Source organism: Lycorma delicatula, chromosome 12 (assembly GCF_047948215.1).
Source record: "Lycorma delicatula isolate Av1 chromosome 12, ASM4794821v1, whole genome shotgun sequence".
NCBI lineage: Eukaryota > Metazoa > Arthropoda > Insecta > Hemiptera > Fulgoridae > Lycorma > Lycorma delicatula.
The window spans coordinates 7,600,035-7,614,185 of NC_134466.1; the positions used below are offsets into that span (position 1 = coordinate 7,600,035).

Consider the following 14,151-nt stretch of genomic DNA (forward strand, 5'->3'; position numbering starts at 1 on the left):
GTGATCCATTATGGTCTTAAAAGTAAAAAGAAAAAAGTATTTTAATTGTACTCTGAATCATATAGAGAGTGTTCCATAAAAAAGTAATTTAAATTTTAAAAAAAATTATTTATTTGGGATATATAAACTACAAATCTTTCATACAAATTTTATACAAATCTTTCATATTAACAGTCAGTTGGGCTCGTAGCTAAAATTAGTGGGAGTACTGCTACAGAAATTGTTTTTTTGACCTTTTTCATAAACTTGAGGATGGCTACTGACATTAAGCTTAAAGATTATATATTATACAAGTATAAAGAAAGAATTAAAGAAAAAATTATCGGTAATATCAAGTGAAAATAGGGGGTACTGCAGCTCCACAGTGCCTGTATGCAAGCCGCCACTGTTAACAGCAAAGGATGCAAACTAGATACGCTTGAAATTTACAATATTGTTTCAAATGAACAGACACAATTTGAATCACACACACCTTTCAAATACATCATGAACCAAAAATATCTTTCAAAACCTAAATCTAAACACCAGTGTTCATATTCACTTTCTGTTCCCTGCAGAAATATCTGAAGAAGATATTTGAAACAAATATCTTCATCAGAAGATGAACTCTTGTTTCAAAGCTAGTTCATTTTATTTTTATAAATTACACTTTAAAAAAAATATTTTGTAATTGATTTTTTAAAATCTTTATGTTGTGAATATAAAAACTTTTATTACATCTATTTAAAAGATCCACAGATTGATTTAACCCTTATTAAAACTGCAATTAGTTGTTATACACAAAATTTAGCCGTAACTAATTTGAGATTTAGAGTTACGGTTAAGAATCAGTTTCTTTCTCCTTGGGGCTAACAATGTCAGTTGATTGTTTTAATAACTGGATAAAAGTGACAGTTTAATACAAAATGAATTTATTTTTACTATTGTAATGACAGATAAGAACAGCAACCTAAGTAAACATTATGGACAATAAAAGTAGTTATTCTAAGAAACACTTTTAAACATGATTTGATGTCAAAAATTTCAGCACAATAGAATTAAATATAATTACTGTATAAAAAAGATTAAATTATGTATATGTATTTCATTCTTGAAGTATGAGTTAGTCAGGTAATAATAATTTTGTATACTTTTAGAATGATTTAATTACGGTAAGGTAAGATTAGATAATTTACTTGTGTATGGGAATATTATCGTTATATTAGTTTTACTTTTGGAAATAAATATGTTTTCATAACAGAGTTATTGCAAAATATCGATTATATCGAATTAGATCGATTTCGAGGCCAATAGCCACGGCAGGATCCTAATTACAATATATGATGCTGTCCAGCGAGCAGTTAGTGTGGTGGGATTGTTGTGAGGTTAGTGGAGGTAAAAGTTAACTATTATGAATAACGTGTGCATTCACTGACTCTTTTTGTTTTTTTTTCTATTTTATATTACAAGTAATTCGCCGTAAGTTGTATACTTTAAATTATTCTCTGTTTGTACAGTTGTAAGAATATCGAATATGATATTTTTCGTTTGAAACAAAAACTTTACGAAACTTTAAAAATATTTTAACAGTTATTCAACCAGGTAATTTTTTCATTTGCTTTTTAATACTTTTATAGACATAATTCAGCGTTTGTTTTTTATGATTTCAAATAGTTATTAAAATTCTGAAGGCTTATTTCCGCTGCTTTGTTTTGTTATTCTGTGTAGGTCATTTACTGAGAATTTTACATTATTGCATTTTTCCTGTTGCATCTTTTCCCAGAAATCTAAGCAGTTTTAATGCATGGAGGGTTAATTATAAGTATCTTTGGACCGTTATTTTTTTAACATATATATATGTATATTAAAATTGTTATTGACAGTTTGTAAAGAAATTTCCTTTTTGAGCCATAAAATGCGTAGCCACTTTACTAATTTGTTAATCGCTTTTATTGTGTATACATTTTTCGAATTTTTCCCAAATATTATTTTTAATTCAATATTGTATTCATTTTAGATTAATTGACAATAAGAGTTACAGATCATTCCAAAAAAATGTTATAGGTATTCATAAAAACAAATACAAAAATCCTATGCCAGGAATACTAGGAAAGTGAGGAGTTACATGGATTCCCATTATCTTTACACAGCCGAATGCACCATGAGTATCATTCCAAGCTCACCAAAAAGTAATATTATATTATGCTTTTCAAGTTAAATTTCACTCTGTTTACCACAGAGACTGTTTAGTAAACATCACTAAACAGCTGTATTCTAAGAAACCAATTCTGTTTGTGCCTCTTATACCTCAGATGCACTAAATGACTGAATGTAAAGAGACAACAGATAGTGGAAAGCTCCAAATTAATTTACTTCTCTGTTGAGAAACACTGCCTTTGGCCAGTTGGAAATAATGTACGGTAGTACCTTCAATTTTAATTTGCTAGTATTTTGTAATGTATGCTAGGAATAAATTTCATCAAATTTTTAATAAATGATTGCTGGCACAATTTGGATTGTATCTGTGATTACAGGCTTGCATCTTTTATGTGATGCAAGCTTGCAATAAGTCTTTTGTTTCATTAGAATAATTTATTGTGTGTATTACATACTTTTTTATTCCACAAGAAATTAATTTATTGTGATAAAAATTTGATTTAGAAGTGTAGTTTTTAGTAGTATAATGTATTTTATAACTTTCTGTTATTTGTCTTATTATCTTGTATCTAATCTTTCCAGCTTTAAATTACCAAGCTTGTCAGTTAGGAAAAAACAATTTTTTGAGAATTTCAGTTGTACCTAAATTTGTTTTCCCAAGTTGTGTTAATTTATTTATTGGAGATATTTTGATATTCTTAAATTCTGCTGCCTTTGCCTCTTGCTACAGTCTCATCTACGTATTTCCATAGGTACAAAATACCTTTTTACTTCCTTTATGTGTTTTTTTATGAAAGATTTGTTTAACATATTGTAGGTGATTTTTTATACATAGCATAAATTTACATACGATTCACACCTACAAGTGTTGGCTGAAATATAATGCACAGTTGCTCTAATAACTTGTAAATGAAAGAGATGGTCAAATGAAAAAAAAAATTGCATAAAAGTAAATCTCATATACTACAAAAAAAGTTAATTTAATTTTCCACATAATCACCATTTTACAGTTTTCCCATATGTAAACCACTTTTCTTATTCTGTCAATGAAAAATACTTAGGTCTTTTCTGATCATGATCTGTTGTGCGCTTCAGATCTTCATCTGCGGTTAAGTGAATACCCTTAATATCCCCCATGGAGAAAGAAGTGGAATTTACAGGTTATTAATTCTGGTGATTATGGAAAATGTAACATACATGAAAAATTCAAATTTACACGAGTCTTGGTGGTCACATGCAATATGTGCGGTTGAGCATTATGAATTTGACACAAAATGTCGAATGTGTTTCCTAAGGTGTTTTACTAGCACTAAAAGGAAGTATTTCCACTTACTTTTGGTACTTCTCATCAGTTACAGAAGCCGATCAACCTCTGTGATGTTCATCCTCAATATGAAATTATAAGATGACAGGAGCTGTTGCTTTTTATGACATTTTTTCTCCTGATATGTTCCAGAGTGCATTACATTTCAGTCGCCTTCACATTACACAGTTGAAAACAAACACTTTATATTTACTTATCTAAAAAAAAAAAAAATGCTAGACACTGAATTTACAGGTGTTTGAAAATCAAACCTTTACTGTATCTACAGTTGTTTCCAAATCTTCTTATGTTATTTAAATTATCAACTAAATTCTGTCGTTTATCAGACATGCTACCAAATAAGCCAATTTACAGTATTTTAGTAGATTTCTTCAGTTCTAATAAACTAATACTGACTGGAAGAATTTGCAACTTGAAACTTTGTAAAAATATGTATTAAATGAAGTAATTTACCGTTAAGAAGGAAAATTTTTCCTCACTCTTATCTATAAGATTTGTATGAAAAAAGATAACTGATTTCAAAAAACTTGTTAGGGTTTATGTTTTTTGAATTTTTAAGTTTTTTATTTTTGTTTGTTGATGTAATTGTAGAATTATGTACCAACTGATGATGTGGAATCCTGTGAAAGTTGATTATTGATATTAACTTTTCTAGGTTTTTCTCTTACTGTGTTTGGTGGTTAAGTTGTTTTTGGAGTTTAATCGGCAGAGTTGTCATTCTGTTGATGAATTTTTTGAATTTTCAGAAATAACTGATTAACTAATCATGCCAAATAATTATTTATTTTTATTAATATCAACTGTAAACATTTTTTCCTTTTTATTCATCGGTTTTGTACTTTATAATGTTACTGTGAAGAAGGTTTTCATGTTTCATAGTCTTCAATGATCCTTTTAAGCAAATGCTAAAGTAATTCTTTTTTAGGATTAACACATACTTTTGACATAATCTATATAGTGTATTTATGATTTGATTAAAGTATTTATATATTTATTTTATCAGTAGTAATTTGCTTTCTTCATCCTGGGTAAAGGTGCCCCAATCTCTAGAGAAATTATGGGAAGGATGATTGTTATTGTCTTAAGGGTGCTTAAAATAATACTTTGTGTGGGATTTTTGTCTCATCTCATGGGAGTTTTATGGGGAAACCATTCCTATCTTGGTGTTCACAGTTTTCTTTTATCTTTGAATTTTGCCAGTTGACATATTCTCTGGAATGTGGTTAAATGCCTTCTGAATCTTTGGTTGAGATTGTGGAAATCTATTTCACTTACTGGTCTCATTATTATTTAATGACCACAGCTGTGCCTGTAGTTACATTTGAGGGCTCTTTTCCCTATCTGGTGGATGTATGGAAAGTTCAGCTTGGATTAGATACTTAATGGATGAAACCTTTCTTTCTTTTTCCTGTTTAGCCTTGGGTAACTACCGTTTAGATAATTCTTCAGAGGATGATATGTATGAGTGTAAATGAAGTGTAGTCTTGTACATTCTCAGTTCGACCACTCCTGAGATGTGTGGTTAATTGAAACCCAACCACCAAAGAACACCGGTATCCACGATCTAGTATTCAAATCCATGTAAAAATAACTGGCTTTACTAGGACTTGAACGCTGTAACTCTCGACTTCCAAATCAGCTGATTTGGGAAGATGCGTTAACCACTAGACCAACCCGGTGGGTTTAATGGATGAAACCTGACTTCCTATTACTCACTTCTATATATATATACATTTGTCATTGTTGTGTATTAAATAATACAGAAATTTAAGCAAAGTTATTTATAGATAATGGTTTTCCTTTTCCGTAGAAATAATTTTTCTGTGGTATAATAAGATAAGATTGGATTTCCTAAATTTCCCAAAATGTAATACGTCTAAGAAACCTTTTCTGATAATCTTGATAATTGTGTTTTGGGTTTCCTTTAAAAGGAAACATCTGTAAAAGGATGAAATTTTATTAAGCATACATTAACATTTATGATTCTGTTTATGTTGAACTTCTTGAAAACTTGACTGGGAAATATTAATAATCCTTTGCGGACATACAGGATTGCTGAATCGCTTATAGCATGATAATTCCTTTCTTAAAATAGTTGAAACAAATTTTTAATGCGATTAATGTAATAACTTATGATTTCCTGTAGCGATAAAAATATGAAAAAAATTATTGTACGTCTACGTTTAGATTTTTAAAGATATAATCACATCAGTTAATAAGTTAATTTTTCTTTCCGCTTCCGGGTAGAAAAGAGAATCCTTGGTCAGTCAGACTTATCAAATATTATCTATTTGGAGGGACTTGGTTTCTCTTGGCTTTTAAAAATGCATCGGCATAGAAGAAGAAAGAAAGAATGACATAATATAAAAGGGAACTGTAGTGAAGTGAATGGATGATAAACTATCAGTTGATATTTGGACCGCGTCTGATTAGAGTATTGTTGTTTATTATCCTCACCAGAATATGTTGAAAAAATGTTGATAATCGATGGAATATAAAAGCGGTGATATCTTAAGTATTTCTTCAATTATAAACCAACAAATATTTTTCAGTAATAGTACTGGAAAAATGGGATGTTACGAGAGTTTTCATGTTTTGTTATAGTTTATCTGAATTTTTAATTTAAATTAAAACACATGTTGAACCCAGGTCCTTCAGTTTAGCAGCCGGCTATACTAGTGAGTTAGCCCTTCTGAGTATCACATTAATGCCGCTGAGTTTTATTAAAATCGGTGTAGTAGAATAGATTAAGTTTATTTTGTAGCGATAATAAATTTCTCTTTTATCTTATAAATTTGCGAAGCGATGTAAATTCGGTATTTATGTGTTATTGACTTTCAACAATTGTATGATCTATCTAGATGTTACGCAAAAAGCTTAACGTCTAGTATATCATGTAAGATTAGATTTCTTACTCGTGTAGCAAATCGCTCGATCAAATATAAAAATCTGCGATAACATAATGCGCTGTTAAACCAAATTTTACATGTTGAGTTGAGAGAATGAAGGGGTTACATCTGTACCCTACGGTTCACTTCTACAGTTTGCTTTTAAAGTAATCAACACTTTTGTCTAATATAACTGTACGCACAGTATTTATTATAATTTGATTTCTTTACTATTAACTGTCGACCTCAATAAGATGAATTAGGGTTAATATAATCAGACAGCAAGAGTGCATGAATGTTTAACTGCGAAGTACGTATCACAAAAGAAAAAAAATGTTTTCTTTGTGTCTTCTGAAACATGCGATGGAAAATACAGACACAAACTATATATTGCCGTTAAAATTTTTAGTTGTTTATAAAGAAAACTGTATGAGTTATGAAAAACTTAGGCGTGAAATATATTCAATTTTTTTGAATAACATTCAAACAATAGAGTATATTTGTTTTAAATATATTTGAATGTGCTTGTTGAACGTATTTGTTTTCCAAGCAGTTGAAACTTGAATAGTCCATAATTTAATTAAGAGCTAATATTAAAAAAATAATTTAATAAGAAATAATCTAAAAAAAATTTGATTCGTTTGTTCTCGTTAAAGATGGGTCTTTAGTCACAGAACTAAGAGGCCTTAACAATACGGTGAATACATTATTTAATAATTTCACTTAATAGTACTGTGGTAAAATTAGCCCGTTAATAAATAAATTGTTATTAACATGCGTTGTCAATAAATTGATGTTATTGTCGATTTCTTTTTAATTTTGTTTGTCGATTTTAAGTTACTTGGCCTGTTCCTTGTTCTGAAAGCGTTTGAACTGAAGTTTATGTTTTTGAGTGGGAAAAAACATTTAACCTTCATCCAATTGCAAGAGAAAGCCTTTTGGATGGAGAAATTATTTGATTTTACTTACTTGTTGATCCCATATCGTATTTGTTTTATTTGATTTATACTATTTATCAGTAGAAGACTTAATCTTCTGAAACCATTAACATCTTTACTTTTTAGTCGCCCTTAATTCTTTATTTTTTACGGGTAAAACTAGTTCGATGTATATTTTTTTAATGTTGTACTCGATTTTCCATAACGGTTAACTTAATTATTTTCAACTTAGTTAAAGATTTTGAGCTTAGATCGTTATTAATTTTTTGTGATAATTTGGAGTGAAAAACTTACACACCATGTTCCAAAAAAAAAACCGCCACCTATTCCTATTCAACTGATTTGTCAAATAGTTTTTTCTTAGTCTCACTACTTGAAAAGTTTTTGACTGTAAATAGTCACTTAATGAAAACATGCTTTGTTTTACCCTAACTTTCCCATTTGTATGCAAGGCTTTTAACAAATTAGTATACTTTACTAAATCAGTTTCAGTATTGTATTATTTAAACTTTATTTACAGCGAATGACCTTTTTTTCCTATGAAAATCAATCTCTCTTCCTTCGATAATGAAAATTTAGGTTTTTGAACTACTCCAAAGAATCGACCTAAAAATATTTTGTAAACATCTGCCCTTATTTTCAGCTTTTAAATATTTGTAATCTTATGAATTTTTTTAAAAACTAAAAATAAGCAATCTTTCTTTGAAATTTTATCGATCAGCATTTTCTAGTTTTTTTCCTCTTTTTCGGGTCAACGACTTATCTTTTAACGTATTTTATCTAATACTTTCGATACGTTAACGTAGTCTATTTTACAAAATATATTCGAAAATTAAATTAGTAAATTTTAAAACAAAACATGACGTCTTACGAATTCGAATCCTGATCAGACACTGCATTTATTATACGCCAAAAAAATGCTCATTCCTTATTTTCGTGTACAAACTTCGACCTTATGTGGCAAATTGATCGTGAACAAAAAAGAAAAAAGTAGTTGGCTTGATAAACAATATGCAAAATGAATTGGCCTGAACGGTGTGCGTCCGTGAACGTTCACCGTTAATAAATTTATAGATGTTAGGTTAGTTTAGAATTTATTATTTACGAACCGAAGTGAATACGTTAACTTGCCTATTTATAAGTCGTTTATCTTTATTTTACTTGTTTTTGCTGCCGCCTGGAGTCATATCTGTAGACAAACAATACAAATAAGTCTGTCGTCGACTGTCGAACGGTTTTGCTAATCTAACCTTTTATTTAAAAGTTTTGTTTGGTTTATTTTCGTATTATACACTTGAATGTGCGTACAGACGATATGAAATTTGTGTACCGTACTATATTTTATGCCAGTCGGTTGGGATTCCCGGAAGTTAACGAAAATTCTTTTTGCTTCTCGCGCTTGTTTTCGTTTGTTAATTTTTGTGAAAAAAAACTTTGCTACGAGGTAGTCGCTTATTCTTCAAAGTTAGCAGTATTCATCCCTCCCAAGCCGGATTTTATACAACTAAACGCAATATTTCGGCTTACGATAATAGGCATTAATATGCTTCCGTTGTTATTTTTAACGAATTACCGAATCGTTTAAAACATCTTAAGAGTTTATTAAAAATAAAATTAAACGATTTACTTCTACAGAAAAAATATTTTTCTGTATTTACATGGCCTGAATTTTCTGCATCTCGTACGTAAATATTTGCTGAAAATAATTGTAATTATTTGTAGTTTTTGTATTTAATTATTTACGTTAGGCCTATTTCATATGTTTATATTTTAAATTATTAATGCGAAGTTTAATTACGATTATTTTTATCTTATAATTTGTGTTTTTTTTTAATATTTATAATTTAACTTACGATGACGTATTCCATACGATGTATTACGTATCGATCGGAATAAAATATTATTTGTTTTTATTTATTTAGCGGGATTACTTTCGATTATGTTTAGTCTTATAAAATATATAGTTAGGTTGAAAAAAATCGTATCTTAATTAATTCAAGTTTTTATTTTAAACGGATACCCTGTAACAATTCACGAGGAGGGGCAATACAGATACAACTCGTGTTTTTTATACGCGTATTTTAATTCTTCGTACGTTCTATTCTTATGTTACCTCTTAACGAAATTACGGAACCTTGAAGTTTTCACCGCTTCAAAACGCAATAACCCGCTTAGAATCGCGGTGCAAATCTATTGGATTCGCGTTTTTCCCGGATAAAACGAAGCGCATTCGCTTTTCCCGGTCGAGGGAACGCGTTGACCCTCGACCGTACTTACACGGTGAACCAGTTGAGGCGTGCACGCGGGTTAGATTTCTAGGTATGTGGTTTGACCGACGAACGCGGATAACACGTTTCAAGGAGCCGAAGGTAAAACGTCTAAAATTGTTAAGACGTGCCGAGAGTTCTGCCTAATACCCGTCGGGGAGCCGATCGTATATGCGTCTTGCGCTTCTGTCGAGCTTTGGTCCGTTCCCGCTTAGACTGCGGCCGCGTGGCTTATTCGTCGGCGCGGGCCACCGCTCTAAAGATGCTCGATGCGCTTCACCTTTAATCGATCGGTCTTGCCACGGGTGCGTTTCGCTCAAATCCCTTGGCAAGTCTGTTGGTGAACAGCGGTAGCCGTCTTTAATAGACGGAAGCAAATGATATGCTTCTATACGGCTCGCATTAAGGGCGACCAAATCATCCGACCTTTGATGCGGTATTCTCCAACCGTTAATCGATACCAGGAACATTCGAGATCTACAGTTCCACTAGGCATCACAGCTCAGCGCTCTAAGTATACAGTTCCTTCTCTCGTTAATTACCGCTTCGGTCTTTGTCATTGTTAGTATAAAAGAACAGAAATCCGGTTATCGTACGAAACAAATTTTATAATATTATAAATAGCGTGAATGCTGATACTGTAGTTTGTACGGACGGCCCGAAAAACAATAATTCTGTCGGTTGTGCTCTTGCGGTCGGCAACAAAACGTATATTTAAGTTGCGGAGCAGAACGCTATTAATGCGGCCTTAAATATAATCGGTCCGACATTTCGACATGTACTTTTTGCTCGGATCCCACGAGCGCCTTACAGGCGATCAGTGACGTGTACTGCAGACACCCTATTGTCTGAGATCGAGCGTGTTATTTCCTAAATGACTGAACGTAATACGACTGCGATCTTTTGTCGGCTCCAGCCGTATTGGAGCTTCGGGCAATGATCGCGCTGACGGTCCGGCAAAAGAGGCTTGTTTCCAGCCTCCTTTCAGAATTCTCGTCGTTTCTAACGGTGCGGCCTGTTTACTGAAGAGGGTGGTGCATGATGACTGGCAAAGCGAGTGGAATGCTACCGCGAACGATAAACTACGCTCAAATAAGAGCATTGCGTCACCTCGGAGCTCGTGGAGCTCCTTGGTTCCTCTCGTGGAACCGTCGAGAGGAGCGTATTGGGCACACTAGGCTCACCTGTAGGTATCTGATGCACCGGTTTATGCTCGGCAGTGCTGCCGACAGACGTGGATTGTTTTTGTTATGCGGCACTCCGTTGCGAGTTAAAACAAGGGGCTAACATGCGAACCGTTCTAGGGGATAATGAAATGTTTTTATCCTGTGTTTTATGATCTCCAAGAATCGCCCGTTTATATTCAAACGTTTGAATTACTGTAGTGTATTTCGATTATTCGTGCCTTTTGTCTTAAAGAAGCCGGTAACTTTATTATTTTAATCGAGATATATCTTCGGGTTTTTATTTCGCTTTTAGCATATTACAGGTATTTTACTTCCAAGATGTATTTTACGTTTCCGGGTTGTAGTTTTTAACGGTTTATTTACAACAAATATGTCGTGTCCAGGCGATGTTAACGCGAAACCTTTTTTCGCCCAGAAAAACCATCCCAAAAAAAATTGAAGATTTCAACTGGAAAAACAGGCAAAAAATTTGGATACGTTTGGTGTGTAATTTTTCCAAAATATTTACCGATTTTTTCAAATAAATTGTAATCGACAATAAAGTTGACTTCGTTCTCGACTTTATCGGACTCGTATATTTTTATGTTCAGGGCTTTTTTACAAATTGCATCGATTGATTTTTCATGAATCTTATTTTACTTCGTGGAGAAAGTCTCTTTAAGTTTTTTTTCTGTATAACTTAGAAACCAGTCGAAGTGGAAAATATTTTAAAAGAAAAATTAGGTTAATTATATTAACGATTTGACTTTTTCCCGTTTAGCCTCCGGGAATCACGGTCAGGTATTACTTCAGGGGATGATATGTTTGAATGTAAATGAAGTGTAGTCTTATACAGTCTCAGGTCGACCGTTTTTCAGGTGTTTGGTTATTTGAAACCCGACCGCCAAAGAACACCTGTATCCACGATCTAGTATTCAAATCCGTATAAAAGTAACTGCTTTTACTAGGATTCGAACGTTGGAACTGTCGACTTTGAAATCAGCTGATTTGCGAAGACGTGTTAACCGCTAGACCAACTCGGTTGTTGTAAAGATATTAACGATTAAAAATTTAAGTGTTGAAATGAATTGTGATATCGGGTACAAACCTCTAGGTATCCTAGCATTATACGAAATTTCAGTTCGATACGATTAACCGTTCCTGAGAAATACATTTTTATGTTAAAAATACAAAATGGCGGGTTGCCGGAGATATGTTGACGGTCAAGTTTTTTTCTTTATTTTGATGCGGGGGATCGTCCTTGAATTCTTGAAACGGTTTTAATAAACAGAGTGTGTGTGTGTGTATGTGTGTACACTAGTATTTATCAGTCGCGGCTTTGCCCGCAAAAATTTACATTGATTGATGACCGATTTCCAGCCGATTACATTTAACCCCTTTAGACGCAAGATATGGAAAAACGCAGAAATTGGATTGTAGATATTTTTCTGAAAAACATGTTTACGAAAAATCAAGTAGATATCTGAATTTGTTCCGCTAAAATTTAAAAAAAGCAAAATTCAGTATTACCCCGTTTCATCCCCTTAGAAGTGGAATTTTGCAAAACCCAGATATCGGTTTTTAAATATTCATACGAGTAATATTTTTGAGCTTGAACCGATTAAAATTTCCGCTCGATCGCATATGTAAACAAAGATGAAGTCGATATCTCTTTTAGAAGCCGAGAAAATCTACAAAAAACCAAAGTATCATTTTACTCTCCTATAACACGAATTTCGCAGATGCTTTCTCAGTACGCTTGTACTATTTAAAACGAACATACTCTCAAAATTTCGTAGTTATCTTTAATAGTGTAGGATAGACGTCGATGAGTGAATCGGTCGGGAAATCCTCGTTTATACGTATAATTATATATTTTTTAAATTCTGAATTACAGTTTATTTTACCGCGATATAAAACTAATTTTTCACCGGCGGTGTAAAATTAAAGAATTTTTTCTTTCGCTAACGTATTCTTGATAAAGTTGAAACACCTACCGTATCGGTAAACGTGTTACTTAAATAAAATAATAGGTATATATTTCAGTTAAAGGGAGTAATGTTTGACCGTTATTAAAATAGATCGGAAAGCGAGAAAATTCTGAAGAATCCTTTACGATAAATTTATTTAAAACTTAAATACAGGTTACAGGTGACCGTTTAAAATATAAAATAAGATTCACCGTTATCTATTATCATCGATCGATATTTAATGAGGAAATTATATATAAAAATAATCGATTGTAATGAAGCGATAATAGTTTTTATTAATTAATCGTAACAAATAAACTTTTACCGACTGTCCTTACGAAAAGACGTTACAAAATACGTAATTCTAACCGTGTTATAATTAAAATTAAAAAGATAATCCCGATCGAAAGCGTAAGTGTAGATTTAAAACATCTAAACCACTGAAATCTTCAGTTCAGATTGCCCGTCTTCGCGACTGATATCTCGAACTTAAATTAAAGGGAACGAGAGTTAATTTTTACTTTTTCAATTCGCCGGAAACGGTGACGAAATTTGGTTTCTAGTTTTTTAAAAAACCATTCGATTCTTATTTCCTGGAAATATGAAAACGTTTAAAATAATATTACAAAGCGTGAAGTAATTATACCGGTTGACGTGATTTTTGAAAATTCTATTTTTGTCTTTCGTTTTACTAGTTATTAAAACATCTATTCGCAGAAATGTCCTACCGCGTCCCCTTCCCGATTACCTGTTTACCTGTCTTGAATTACCTGGAATTGATTACACCCGGCCTTACTGGGCATTCCCACTGCAATCTACAAGCCTTTAAAGAATCGGTTATGTTTCTTTGAAGTTTAAATAGCCGAAAACGAATTAAACGATTCGATACGCGATCTAGGTTTGTCTAAACAAAAAGCTGAACTTCTCGGTTCCAGACTTTAACGGTGAAATCCGTTTAAACAAAAACCTACCGAATAAAAACAAGCGTCTCGCTTTATCGAAACGTTTTCAAGTTTTTGTAAACGGAAAGATCGCTACGCGTCTGTTACGATATTGACGGTTTAACGAATGAACTTATACGAAGCGTATACCTTCCGAGTGGCGTATTTTTATAGATTCATCTAAATCCAGCCTAAAAGCGCTCTTGTTACATAATGAAAACTGAAAACGTCTATTTTTTTAGCTCGTTTAACTAGACGAGAGAAAACTGCGATAACTTGGCTACCGTACCGGTAAATATGAACAGTGTCGGCGGGATATTTGTGGAAACATAAAAGCGATAACTGTATCGCTAGGACTTGAAGGAGGTTTTACAAAGTGTTGTTGTTTTTCCTACGGGAGAGTCGGGCAACACGAGAATATTTCATTAACAAAGATCGGCCTCGGAGCTTTGTTTGAACCGGATACTAGATTTTAAAGTACGCTCTCCTCGTCGATCCGAAATAGGTGCTTCTCCCGATTC

At 32.5% G+C, this 14,151-nt stretch overlaps 1 protein-coding gene across 2 annotated transcripts in view; it reads left to right on the plus strand.

The window, feature by feature from the left end:
• The first annotated feature begins 1,327 nt into the window (after positions 1-1,327).
• The window catches only part of LOC142332710 (ATP-binding cassette sub-family C member 4-like), a 208,788-nt gene continuing 195,964 nt past the window's right edge, over positions 1,328-14,151 (plus strand). Inside the window, exon 1 of one of the 2 annotated variants that reach the window (XM_075379285.1) lies at positions 1,328-1,581. The gene's annotated coding sequence lies outside the window, so the exon portion shown is untranslated. The remainder of the gene's footprint in view (positions 1,582-14,151) is intronic. The other variant, XM_075379286.1, reaches the window with a different exon arrangement.